This window comes from Mizuhopecten yessoensis, unplaced genomic scaffold (assembly GCF_002113885.1).
Source record: "Mizuhopecten yessoensis strain PY_sf001 unplaced genomic scaffold, ASM211388v2 scaffold10519, whole genome shotgun sequence".
NCBI lineage: Eukaryota > Metazoa > Mollusca > Bivalvia > Pectinida > Pectinidae > Mizuhopecten > Mizuhopecten yessoensis.
The window spans coordinates 279,892-292,035 of NW_018408587.1; the positions used below are offsets into that span (position 1 = coordinate 279,892).

Here is a 12,144-nt window from a genome sequence, read left to right on the forward strand (position 1 = left end):
GTGCCTTGTATGTGTACACCAGAATTTTGTACTGCGACCTGTATCGTACAGGTAACCAGTGCAACGAATAAAGCACAGGTGTGATGTGCTCTCTCTTTTGAGTAACTAGCCGTGCTGCAATGTTCTGGACCCTCTGCAGACGACTAGTTAGTTTGTCAGATATACCACAGAGCAGAGCGTTACCATAATCCAACCGAGAGGTAACAAGTGAATGCACCAAAATCTTGCATGCATCTGCAGTTAAAAATTGCCGAATACAGTCGATGTTCCTGATCTGGGAGTAACAGGATTTGGCAATAGCGTTCACTTGTTTCTCCATGTTCAGTGAACTATCAAAGTATACCCCTAGGTTTTTAACAGTTGGAACAGTCTCAATAGTTCTGGCACCGACCTTGAGCTGGAGAGCCATTGTTTGCTGACACTTTGGGGGAAAAGACGATTAGTTCCGTTTTTTCCTGATTAAACTGAAGCATGTTGGCGTTCATCCAGATACTGATATCTGTCAGACAAGCTTCCAGACCTTCTGAGATAGTATTCCAACTGTCCTGTGGTTTGATGACAATGTAAATGTGTGTGTCACCGCCATAACAATGATAGCGAAGGCAAATCTCTCCAATAGGTTTGGAGTACATACAATATTTTCGTGGTCCCAGCACCGAACCTTGAGGAACCCCAAAATATAGTACTTTGTCATGTGAGGTGGAAGATACGATGGCAACACACTGTCGTCGTTCACTCAAGTAAGACTGTATCCAGCATAGTGCGGTATCAGTCACTCCATAAGAGTATTCCAGACATTTATAAAGTATGCCATGGTCGATGACGTCAAATGCAGCTGACAAGTCCAGCATGACAAGCACCGCTCTGCACTTTTTATCCAATGCAGAAGCTTTATCATTAAGTACATGTAGGAGGGCCGTCTCAGTAGATTGTCCCATGCGGTAGGCCGATTGCATGTTGTCATGGAGACTGTTTGCATGGAGATGAACCTCTAAACGCCGGGGCACAACCTTCTCCAAGATCTTAGACAGAAAAGGCAGATTTGAAACTGGGCGGTAGTTTTTCAACTCCTCCTTGTCCATTCCAGGCTTCTTTAACAATGGTCTGACATGTGCCTTCTTGAAACATAATGGAACCTTTGACTCAGCCAATGATTGGTTCATGATTGAGGTAATCAAAGGAAGCAGTGCTTCAAGACATTGCTTTAAGGTAATAGGATTGTGTCGCCATTTCTCAGTAAAATTTCTTCAAATTTTGTTGTTATATTACTTTGAAGTAAAGAAAAAATTCTGCCACAAAAAAAATAAAGGTTGTCATCATTTTAAGGAATTTAAATGGAAATTTATGTAAAAAGGAGTGACTTTTGAAAAAACATTAAAAAAATGTCAAATAAATTATCTATAAATGATTAAAAATTGACATTTTATAATAAAACCATATGCACATTGTAATTGCAGGTAAGAGTTATCTTTCTTGAAAAACTTCACTGTAGTGAAATAGGTAGCCGGTTTCCTGAAGTACAGAAAAATGGATACATGTGGCTCATTGATAAAAAAAACACCTGAATTAATGCCTGCATTGCTTTGAAATACTTTAATATTGAGAGAAAACACTGTTCTGTCAATAATAAACATACAATATTCATCAGTTTAATATTAAACATTAGAATATGCGGAAATTGTGATACTGTCTCCTACATTGGATTTTGAACTAAGGATGTACTTCCTACTTCCGTTTATCAATACACTATGACCTTAATAGGTCTGTAGGCAGTGGATCAAGCCCACAGGACTTTGATTGCGAGGTCATTTGATTAATGTAAAACGGTCATTAAATACCAAAGTTATCAGCTAGGATCAAAATTTGTGGACAGACGGACAGACAGACAGACAGAGTGATTACTATAGGGCACCTGTATCTCCGATAGGGGGCCCTAATGACACGTCTGTCTTTTTTCTAAGAAACTATATAAGTGATTGTTTCATTATGTATTGAAAGATATACTTCCATTGTACACACACACATAGTCCCTTAGTGCCTGATGTCATTTTATACAGTATTTCTACATAAACTAAAGACCATGAGTTTTTATCAACCTACATCAAAGACTCTCATCATCTTTTCTCGTCTAATGAACTCCCGGATCTCCTTAAACAGCTCCACTTTGACATCCTGTTGGCCTGAAGTTGACAAGGCGTCCACACTATTCCGTCATGGTATTGGCGATTGACCGGCTGTCCAGTATCGTAAAACAAATAAACTGATAAAAAAATGCAGGCTAACATGTTCAGTAAGTTTAGACACAGATTTTTATTGCAACAAGTACAAAATCAAAAATATCTGCAAACCATAAAAAAAAAAAAAAAATCACGTTAGAAACATAACCTATGAGGCAAATTGTCAAGTACATTGTGCCTATAAATGGCTGCCCTCCAGGAAAATGACACTGTAATTTTATACAAGAAAACAATGCTCTTAAAATAACTGTTTCATTATATATTTGTAAAAGTAAGAAATGGTCGCACTACAGTATGATATCTCATTGTCAGGTTACATGATAACTTAATAACCATAACAGGATACTTATTTGACCAGTTTTAACAATGGAAATCAGTCTCTGATGATACCTCGCCACAGGTAGAAGTTTGATGACAGCATTCTCTGGATCGAATGTCATAGTCTTCAATAAAGAAAGCATCCTGCAGGTACTGTCCTTTGTAGCGCAGTTTAAACTGGAGGTCCTCTTGGCCTATGTCATACAGTATGTGGAGTAGATGTGCTCGGATCCTGGCAACCTTGTCTGATGGCTTGACCAACGCCAGAAACGTCTTGTACTGAAAAATGTACAAATTCTACTGATACAACAGTAAAACAATACCTATACAAAGAAGTCCAGGATACTTAAATAAGATATTGATTTTGTGATAATCAATAATGTTACAGATCTAGCTCTGGACAGACGCTCGAACACACTGAGCTACAGTACCTCAGGTTGCTGCATGGTGAGTGTAGATTGACGAAGTAGAGTTTGACATTCCAAAGACACACGTACATGAGACTCTATACAGACTAGCCTTCCAGGGGAATATTTTGTTGCACGTACCCCAAATGTAATATGAAAAGAGAAAATGGATGGCCATACTGGATTTGAACCTGGGACCCACCAAGACAGATGCTCTAACCAATTGAGCTACTTGGTTGCTGGTAGTTATACTACATGTGTATATATATATGTTTACCTGTTTACCTCTTTGTCGACACCGTTGTTAGCTCGAAGTAGCTAATATAGGCGCATCTTGGTTCGGTAACATACTGTTTACTGGTTGTGTAGCATAAATACTGGGATAAAACTTGGACGGTATATTTTTCCAAAAAGTGTTTAAACAAGATTTAAAACAGTTTAGAGATGGGGCTTCTACTACTGTCAGTTGGGAGGGAGTTCCAAGAATCACTTTACTCTTCTAATAAAAACATTTTGAGTGACCCTCATGGTCCTGCTCTGTTTTTTGTTGTTTCTCCTTGTTGTTGTTTGTGTAAAGGTGAATAATTTATCTTTATCAAGTATATCAATGTTATTGATTATTTTATATACCTCTACTAGATCATTGCGTTTTCTTCTATAATTCCAGTGTGGGTATTAGGCCTTAATTTTTAAGTCTTCATATTCTTAAATTATATGAAAGGTTTTTTAGAGATTGAATTATTTTGGTAGCTCTGCGCTGCACATTTTCTAAGGCTATTTGGTCCTTTTTCAGAAAAGGGGAACAGACCTCAGGGCAGCATATTCCAAGTTCTGGGCCTATTATTAATGAGACGTACTCTTGTAAAGTGTAAGAAACATAGTAAGTAAATGTCTTAAAGATTAGTCCTAGTGTGCGATTGCTTTGTTAACAGAATGACTCACACGGTGGTTAAATTTTAGTTTGTTGTCAATTGTTACACCCAGGTCTCTCTCTTAAGTAACTGTTCACCTGAGGCACAGGGGCACGTTACAAATGTCTGAAATACACACATATGCTATACTGATATGGGTCACAACACACATAAACATACACAAGGGAAGAAGCTTCGTCAGAGCACTACCGGTACCGCCAAATTTCAAATGAAGATTTTCAACACTTACTTTTGTTATTTTTTCCAGCGATCTGCGGCGATAGCTTCGGTTTGAATTGTAATAAAGTAATCCATCATGATCAATTGTGTAATCATTCGTCTAATACATCCAATCAAGCACTTTTTCGGGGAATTTGCAGTTTTACCGCCATGATTAACTTGAACCTGACCCGGAAATGACGACGACATGTCTTTATAGCATACTGCCAAATACTACGGAAAGTCCCAAGGCCCCCCGAGTAGAGTCTAGTCCAGCAGCAAATACTTTTTGGCGCAATGTATAAAACATCATGTCTCGCATCGTTTCCTGGTACTTATTTTGCATTTTACGTTTAAAAGTTACCGTATCAAAAATATTGGACTATGTAAATGTGTGTTGTGACCCATATCAGTATAGCATATGTGTGTATTTCAGACATTTGTAACGTGCCCCTGTGCCTGAGGGGAAGTAATATGTAGAATCTTTGTTGATATATATATAACGTTACACACATTTACACATTTAAAACAAAGAAAAGGCTGTTTCAAATATATTTTTTCTGTTGTGAGTGTGACTGCACAGAAGGCCCAGTGTGGATCCTGGGCATTGTACTTGCTCAGGAAGCAAAAGACTTTCAGGAGATGGATCTTTCCTTTTGTTTAAATAATTCCCTTGAAAAATGACGTCACTTCCAGGATCCTTCAAGGGTGGTAGGTAAATCTTGTACCCGTTACCGGACCCGGACTGAAACCCCGTACTAGGAATATAAAGATATTTTAATATCTCATTAACGCGATCGCTTATATTTTTTGTAAACATATCGAATAATTTCAAACATTATTTTCTAAATGTGATAGTTACAAAAATGTTTATGTATCATCTAATAATTTAGAAATCGACGATAATGTGTATTTCATGTGTAACATGATCGAAACTAAAATGCTGACTATTTGCCAATTTGCGTTATTTCTTTCTTAAACAATGTCAAGTCACATGTAGTTTTTAAGATACGTTATGTAATTTAGTGGACGGATGAAAGAAGGGCATATTATTCTTGATACATTGTTTTAAATCTCCGAAACTGTGCATTGTTTATCGTGGAAAATTTCTGCGCCACACGTTCCGTTTCAACCGTACCCCTACTCAACACATTAGTCTGGGTCCCTGCTGCGATTGCTCGGACGAGTCTGCGGAAGACCCATACTCAACACTTGTGGTCAGAAGATTTGATAGGTACATTTAATTTATACCAAAGGTATGGTTTTCATTTTCTTCTTCTTCTTTTATTCTGTCACTTTTCATTAATGGTTGTGAGAAATAATGCCAAAAATGGAAGTTACATAATTTTGTTTACATGTTTTAGTGATTGACATATTGGACTAACAATAGAGGTCAAATGGTTAAAAGTTGTGTACGATTACATGGGCAACGCACGGAACTGATTCATTGATGGGAGTGTTTTGATAACGGTTAGCCCTGATTGGGACTGTGTATTAGGAGGTCTTCTTTTTATTCCAGGGACAGGGCTTTCGTTGCCACTATGTCTAGCCTTTCGGCTGTGCTGGTGGCTATTACAACAAATCACATTTCGTAAAGCACGTNAATCAAAACAGTGAGCAGTCACCAACTACTTTCGCAATAATGATTTACGTTCCAGTGAAAAATAATGCTGATATTTACTCTTTTTGACACAAAAATAACACAAGTTAAATTATATTATTTGCAATTAAAATGGGTTGGGTCGTTATAAAAATTATTCAGCTTTCTATTGCTGCTAATTTAAAAAAGATCAGTCAAATATTTTTGGAGTGAGGTGGTTCACATACATGTGGGGTTTTTTTATCCCGCATTTTTGTTTATCGACGCCCACCACAATACTCTGAACCACGCGTTACATCGCGTTTAAAAATAGAAAAATATACCCCAAAAACGAGACATCAATTACTATGATACCACAGATTTTATCAATTATAAGTAATACAATCAGCTTATAACAATGGGATAAACAAAAGACGTAAGAACACTTGTCGCGATTGGTTTGTTTTCACGCCAACTTGTGTATCTAAAGAAGCGGTATCGACGCCATCTTGCTTTGTCAAAATTGAGATAGGTGGCGCTCGCTATCTGCTCCTGAATCAGGGGGAGGTAAGTCTAGATTGACGTGTCATAAAATTGGTAAGGCAAAGAGGGAGTTGCTAATCCCCTTCACTATACGTCCCTGATTAAAGTCAGAACTCCGGCCCTCTATAATATGCGGGAAATATGCGACCCGCGCCCGGAGCGCACTTCAAACTTTAGAAACAAATCGTCACTTTCACACACATGTCGCACATGAATGATGATAGTTGGCCAGAAGCATGCTGGGATGAAGGGCTGCCAAGTTTGTTCAAATGAATTACCTTGAATCATATTCAAGGTCACTGAGGTCAAATATGTTGTAATCATTTAAACAACTCCTGAATAACCAAGAGGTCTAGGGTGATGACATTTGGCCATTTACATGCTTGGATGAAGAGTTGCCAAGTTTGTTCAAATGAATAACCTTCACCCATATTCAAGGTCACCGTGGTCAATATTTGTTTAAATCTTAAAATGATTTGTTCTGTATAACCAAAAGGTCCAGGGTAATGATATTTTCCCAGAAGCATGCTGGGTTGGAAGACTATAAATTCTGTTCAACCTAATATCCTTGTTCAACATTCAACGTCATGGGTGTCATATGTTTAAATATTTTAATAGGTTCTTATAAATCAAACACCAATATTCTGCCTGTAGTTGTATTTTAGTCCACTTTTAAGATAACAAGTGTGAAATTAATACCAGGTGAGCGATTCAGGCCCATTGGGCCTCTTGTATATATATATGAAAATATAACAATCATAAAATAATACCAACTTATATGTATACAACTTCTGGCAAGTGCTGTATTGGTATCAGTGTTCAACATCCTGATACAAAAATCAGAGACAAATGACAACTAGTCCCGTTAACCCTGACTGACATAAAAAAGGTATATCAGAGTGTCCGACAATACAATTTATATTCTATCAGTCCCAAATTGTGCTCCTACTGCAAAACCAGTTATTTACAAACAAATTACAAAGCAGTAGAACGATACACATAGCAGGCACACATAGTTACGATAAGCAGATATTAGACAGATATACCCAATTTATACATACACAAAGAAATGGCAGGTTTCACATAATACAAGCAATAACTAATACAAACAGTTGTCACCAATATAACTATCCCTACGTCAGAGTGTCCGACATTAGGGGTAGATAACAAGGACCTGAGCCAGTGTCACAATATACTACAGTGATTACATCTCATCAAATTACACTACACACTCGCTACGCTATGTAACAATGTCGATAAAGTATGAAGTTAAATGTATAGGCCTCCTTTGTACAACAAAGGGTTTAAATATCGTTCAGTATGCTGTTATATTTGCCCGCGAGTCATAAGACCCCCGCATACGAAAACACAATGAAGACTGATTCAAATCATCAAAATGGCGGCCAATTTGAATTCGGTTTCCTGGCCATCCTCTTCCGCCAAATTCTGACACCAAATGTTGTGATTAGCCTTAAATTTATACGCTTACTCACCACAGCTCTGTGATATCCTCCAAGCATACAGGCAGTCTGACGACTGTGAGTGATGACAATTCCTTACTGGGACGGCTCCGCTAAGCAGGTACGTCTGTACAGTCTAGGATCCTCGTCAACACTGATCCTCACTCGAAACACCTCAGTTATCTTCGCCTGTCTCTGCTAGTAGTTGGAACCAATCCCGGGCATTCTGGAACCGTGTCGCAGCACCACATTATCCATGCAGGAATTAGAACATGCCCCAGCTAGACTCTAGCACCTTTATCATGTTGAAGAAGTATTGTCAGCATATTTGTACATGTATATACCATTTCTACCACAATACGCTGTGTTATTCCACTCTCAGATCATTGTATAGACATGCAGACTGTTTAATGAATATGAGTTATACACCACACGCGGTATATGACCTTCCATAGTTTTGATTGATCGAGAAGATGAACCTTGACCAGACAACTTTTTTGCCGCATGCTGTTTTTTTTACGTTGACTGCTTGCAACATCCAGCAAATTTTGGTGACTTTTGTGAGGTTATGCGATGGGAAAAGGGGGTTATTAGGGCAATAACAAAAGAAAATGATGCTTAAAGATTTGATCGCTAAGTTTCAGACAAAATTGCTACAGACGCTTGATAAACCCAAACAAGATCTGTAACAGTGTCGGAAAATATTTTGTTCTCCACACGTCCCGTTATCAATACAGTTAAACCTCGTTATCTTGAACTCGTATAACTCGAAGACCCCGTTTAACTCGAAGTATTTCATCGGTCCCGTCCAAAACTCTTCTTAATCTTAGTAATAAAAACTCTGATAATTCGAACTCTGAAAACTCGAAAAACTCAGATATCCCGAAGTGAAACATAGGTCCCAACAACGAAAATCCTACATAAAAATATCTCCTACCTCGAAGTTTCTTAAGATTCACAAGTCTATCAGTATCATATATACTTTTTAATTATTTGATACATATAAGACGCAGTGCTACGGTAAACATCGTTCTAAATGAGCAGCTTACGCTCGGTAATAATTACTTCTATTTAACTTTATGGCATTAAAATGTGATTGACTGTAAAAACACTTTGTTCAAATAAAGAAACAAACTTTATCAATGTTGATTAACAACAATCAATACTCACTGCGAGCCCATAAACAATTTGAATGGCACTTTATTTACACTAAAGCTGCCGACACATTCTAACTGGAAAATGGGTCACAGTGTGCGGTCATGCGTAAATAAGCTCCACGGTAAAAATCACAACCTAGGACTGGTTCGCCGGTTTATGTTTTTACAGGAGCTTGTATGGCATTGATAACTAATTGAGAGATTATAGGAACAATACGATAATTATTGTTGACTACGTCGTGTTGAGGAGATGTCAAGTGTCATTGGAGTCTATCAATGTGGATATGTTTCCTGATTAACTCATACCCATTTTTGGAATGTCGAAATCAACTGAGCAATCCAATGTGTACGCTCCAGTACAGTGATTTGTGTAAAGACTTGCGAACTTTCATTTCCGCATTGATATTTCTATCAGCATAGCACGAGGTCGGAGACATCATGTGTGTTTATTATCATATTAATTTATTAATTAATATGATTATGAATAAGTTGTTATTTTATAGAATTATCTTTTTGTCATTTATCCGACTGTTTAAATGCGTTGATTGTCAGAGAAATCAATGACATATATAGCCTCATATTGTTACCAAGCTTTATGCCAAACATAGGAACTCGCTTAACTCGAATACTCGGATAACTCGAAGTTTCCCAACGATCCCGTCGACTTCGAGATAACGAGGTTCGACTGTATTTGGAGAGACTGTCTCCTGCGGAATTCTCACAAAAACGTCAATCATAGAACCTCACGAAGAAACGTCCCAGGCCTAAGGTTTTGGACATTGACAGCGATTAGTTTGTCGTCATCACTTGGCGGGAGGCAAACTTCGTACGATATGCTTACGCGCATATAGTCCGTGGTTACTTTATATTAATTAATGCAATACTGCTACTCCCAGTATTTAAAGTCGTTCATCTATTATAATTTTTCAAGAAGTTGTTACGGAAACATTAATTGTGAAAATTGTTAAATTTGTATAAAAAAAAAAGTCATTTTTGAATATTAATGAGTGACTTTTTACATTATATGGGTCATATCACTACGCCAGCCTTGTCAACAAACACATGTGTGTATGTTATTCAAATCAGGAAATACTCCAGCTGTTTCCGACTGAGATTGTGGTAGAAACAGATTACACGACTCGTTGTTTAACCTATAGGTATCCTAATTTTTGGTTTAATCTAATCAGTGTTGTGTGTTTGAGTGCAGATTATTGTGATGTGGAGTAATTATAGCAGAGACTTTAACTTTATAGAAGTATGAAAACACTGTGATGTCCTAGCTATGGGGAGCTGGAGGGAATATCAGAATGTACCTATTTTTATTCGTAGGCATGCACATGAGTATCTATGTATACACACACTATAAAAGCCAGCACTCAAAATTGATCTGATCAAATATTTTCTGTCTATATGTAAGAATTACATAGAAGAAAATTATGTTTAAGGTATGTGATTTGTTATGAATTGGTGCTGAGTTGATTAGGAAAGCCTTTGAATTTGCATGACAGACCAGAAATGTACCGGATGATATTAATAAGATACAAATATATATATGACAATCTTGTTCAATATTTCAAATATTTGAGAGCTTATGAAATTTAAATTATTTTATTACTATCCCCTTCTCAACAAGTTGGTAGGGGATATATGGGCAAGAATTCAGTATTTCAGAATATAGTGTCACATTGAGGAATGCAAATAAAAAAATTGTCCCAGGCATTGCTGAAGTTATGTGTTTGCTAAATGAAGAGAAATTATTGAAATAAAATCAACGCCAGCCTTGTCGGAAACACATTTAATGAATTTGGTGCATTTACATGTAACATGAACAACATATCCAAACCTAAATTATGCTTTCTCAATCAGTAATTAATGAAAATCTTATGTTTGCCTATAGAACCAAGTTACCCAATACCTTGTCTAAAGTTTTATTTAGACATTTTCATTTTTCACTTTTTCTGTATTTTTTCTTGTTGCTTTGCATTATTTTTCGTGTCAATGTAACATACAACTTGATACACTCCACTGCTTACATTAAATAGAATGCAGTTTTCAAGGAAGGAGAAATTTTATGATACATTATGCACGAGTTACATTTTCCATTTAAACGGTGGGATTGGCCCCCCCTGGGGGCTGTGGGGCAAGGACAAATAGGGGAAATATAGCAAATTCTTTAAAATCCTTCTTATGCTGTAGGAATGAAAGGATTTGGTCCATATTTGATCTGAAGCATCCTTGGTTGAAGGGGAACCAATTTTGTATAAACTGGGGTCTGGCCCCCCAGGGGCCTGTGGGGCAAGGCCCAATAGGGAAAACATAGCAAATTATTCTTTAAAATCCCTCTTCTTCTCTAGGAATGAAAGGATTTGGTCCATATTTGGTTTGGAGCATCCTTGGGTAAACCCTTAAAATCCTTCTTCTACCATAGGGATGAAGGGATTTCTTCCCAATTGGTCTGGAGGATCTTGGGCAAAAAGGACTCAATTTTGTATACACAGTGAGTGTGGCCCCCCTGGGGGCAGAAGGGCGGGGCCCAATAGGGGAAACATAGCAAATTCCTAAAATATCTTCTTCTTATGTACGAATGACAGGATATTGTCCAAATTTGGTATGAAGCATCCTTGGGTGAAGGGGAACCAATTTTGTATAAACGGTGTGTCTAATCCCCGATGAGGCATCGAGGCGGGTCCAATAGGGGAAGTAGAGGTAAAACCTTTCAAATCCTGCTTCGACCATTGGGATTAAGGGATTTTATCCTTATTTAGTCTGGAGCATTCTTGGGCCAAGGGGACTCAATTTTGTATAAACGGTGGGTATATATGACCCCCCTAGGGGTATAGGGGTGGGGCTCTGTTTGAATTTTGTTCTCGCTATATCTCAATTACTGGATGGATCTTTCTGAAATTTCATATGTACTTACAGCACCTACCATGGAGTGCTATATCTTTACTTCGTACCAATTATTTTAAACATGTTCAGGTGAGCGATACAGGTCCTTTGGGCCTCTTGTTATAAATGTTTTGCTATGGAATATGGATTCCAATTCATGGTGCTTTTCACATATTCAGATGAGGAATAAGTGTACCAGAGTATCTGACTTAAATGTCCATAATTTAACTCTCTTTAGTCTTTTATTCAGGAATTGAATGCATATTTCTTCAGTGTTTATGAAAGATGTCTTTTAAGTCAGATAACTACATATCTCTTTCATGTCATTAGTGTTTATAAAATTACACAGTTATGCAGGCAATAGTACCATAACCCATTCCACATTGAAACAATATTACACTAATCATTTGAACAAGCTTTTCAA

At 37.4% G+C, this 12,144-nt stretch overlaps 1 protein-coding gene across 2 annotated transcripts in view; it reads left to right on the forward strand.

Moving 5' to 3' along the window:
- The first annotated feature begins 4,637 nt into the window (after positions 1-4,637).
- The window catches only part of LOC110460908, a 33,159-nt gene continuing 25,652 nt past the window's right edge, over positions 4,638-12,144 (forward strand). The window contains exon 1 of one of the 2 annotated variants that reach the window (XM_021514117.1): positions 4,638-4,803. The gene's annotated coding sequence lies outside the window, so the exon portion shown is untranslated. Of the gene's footprint in view, positions 4,804-5,259; positions 5,349-12,144 lie in introns of those variants that run through there. The other variant, XM_021514116.1, reaches the window with a different exon arrangement.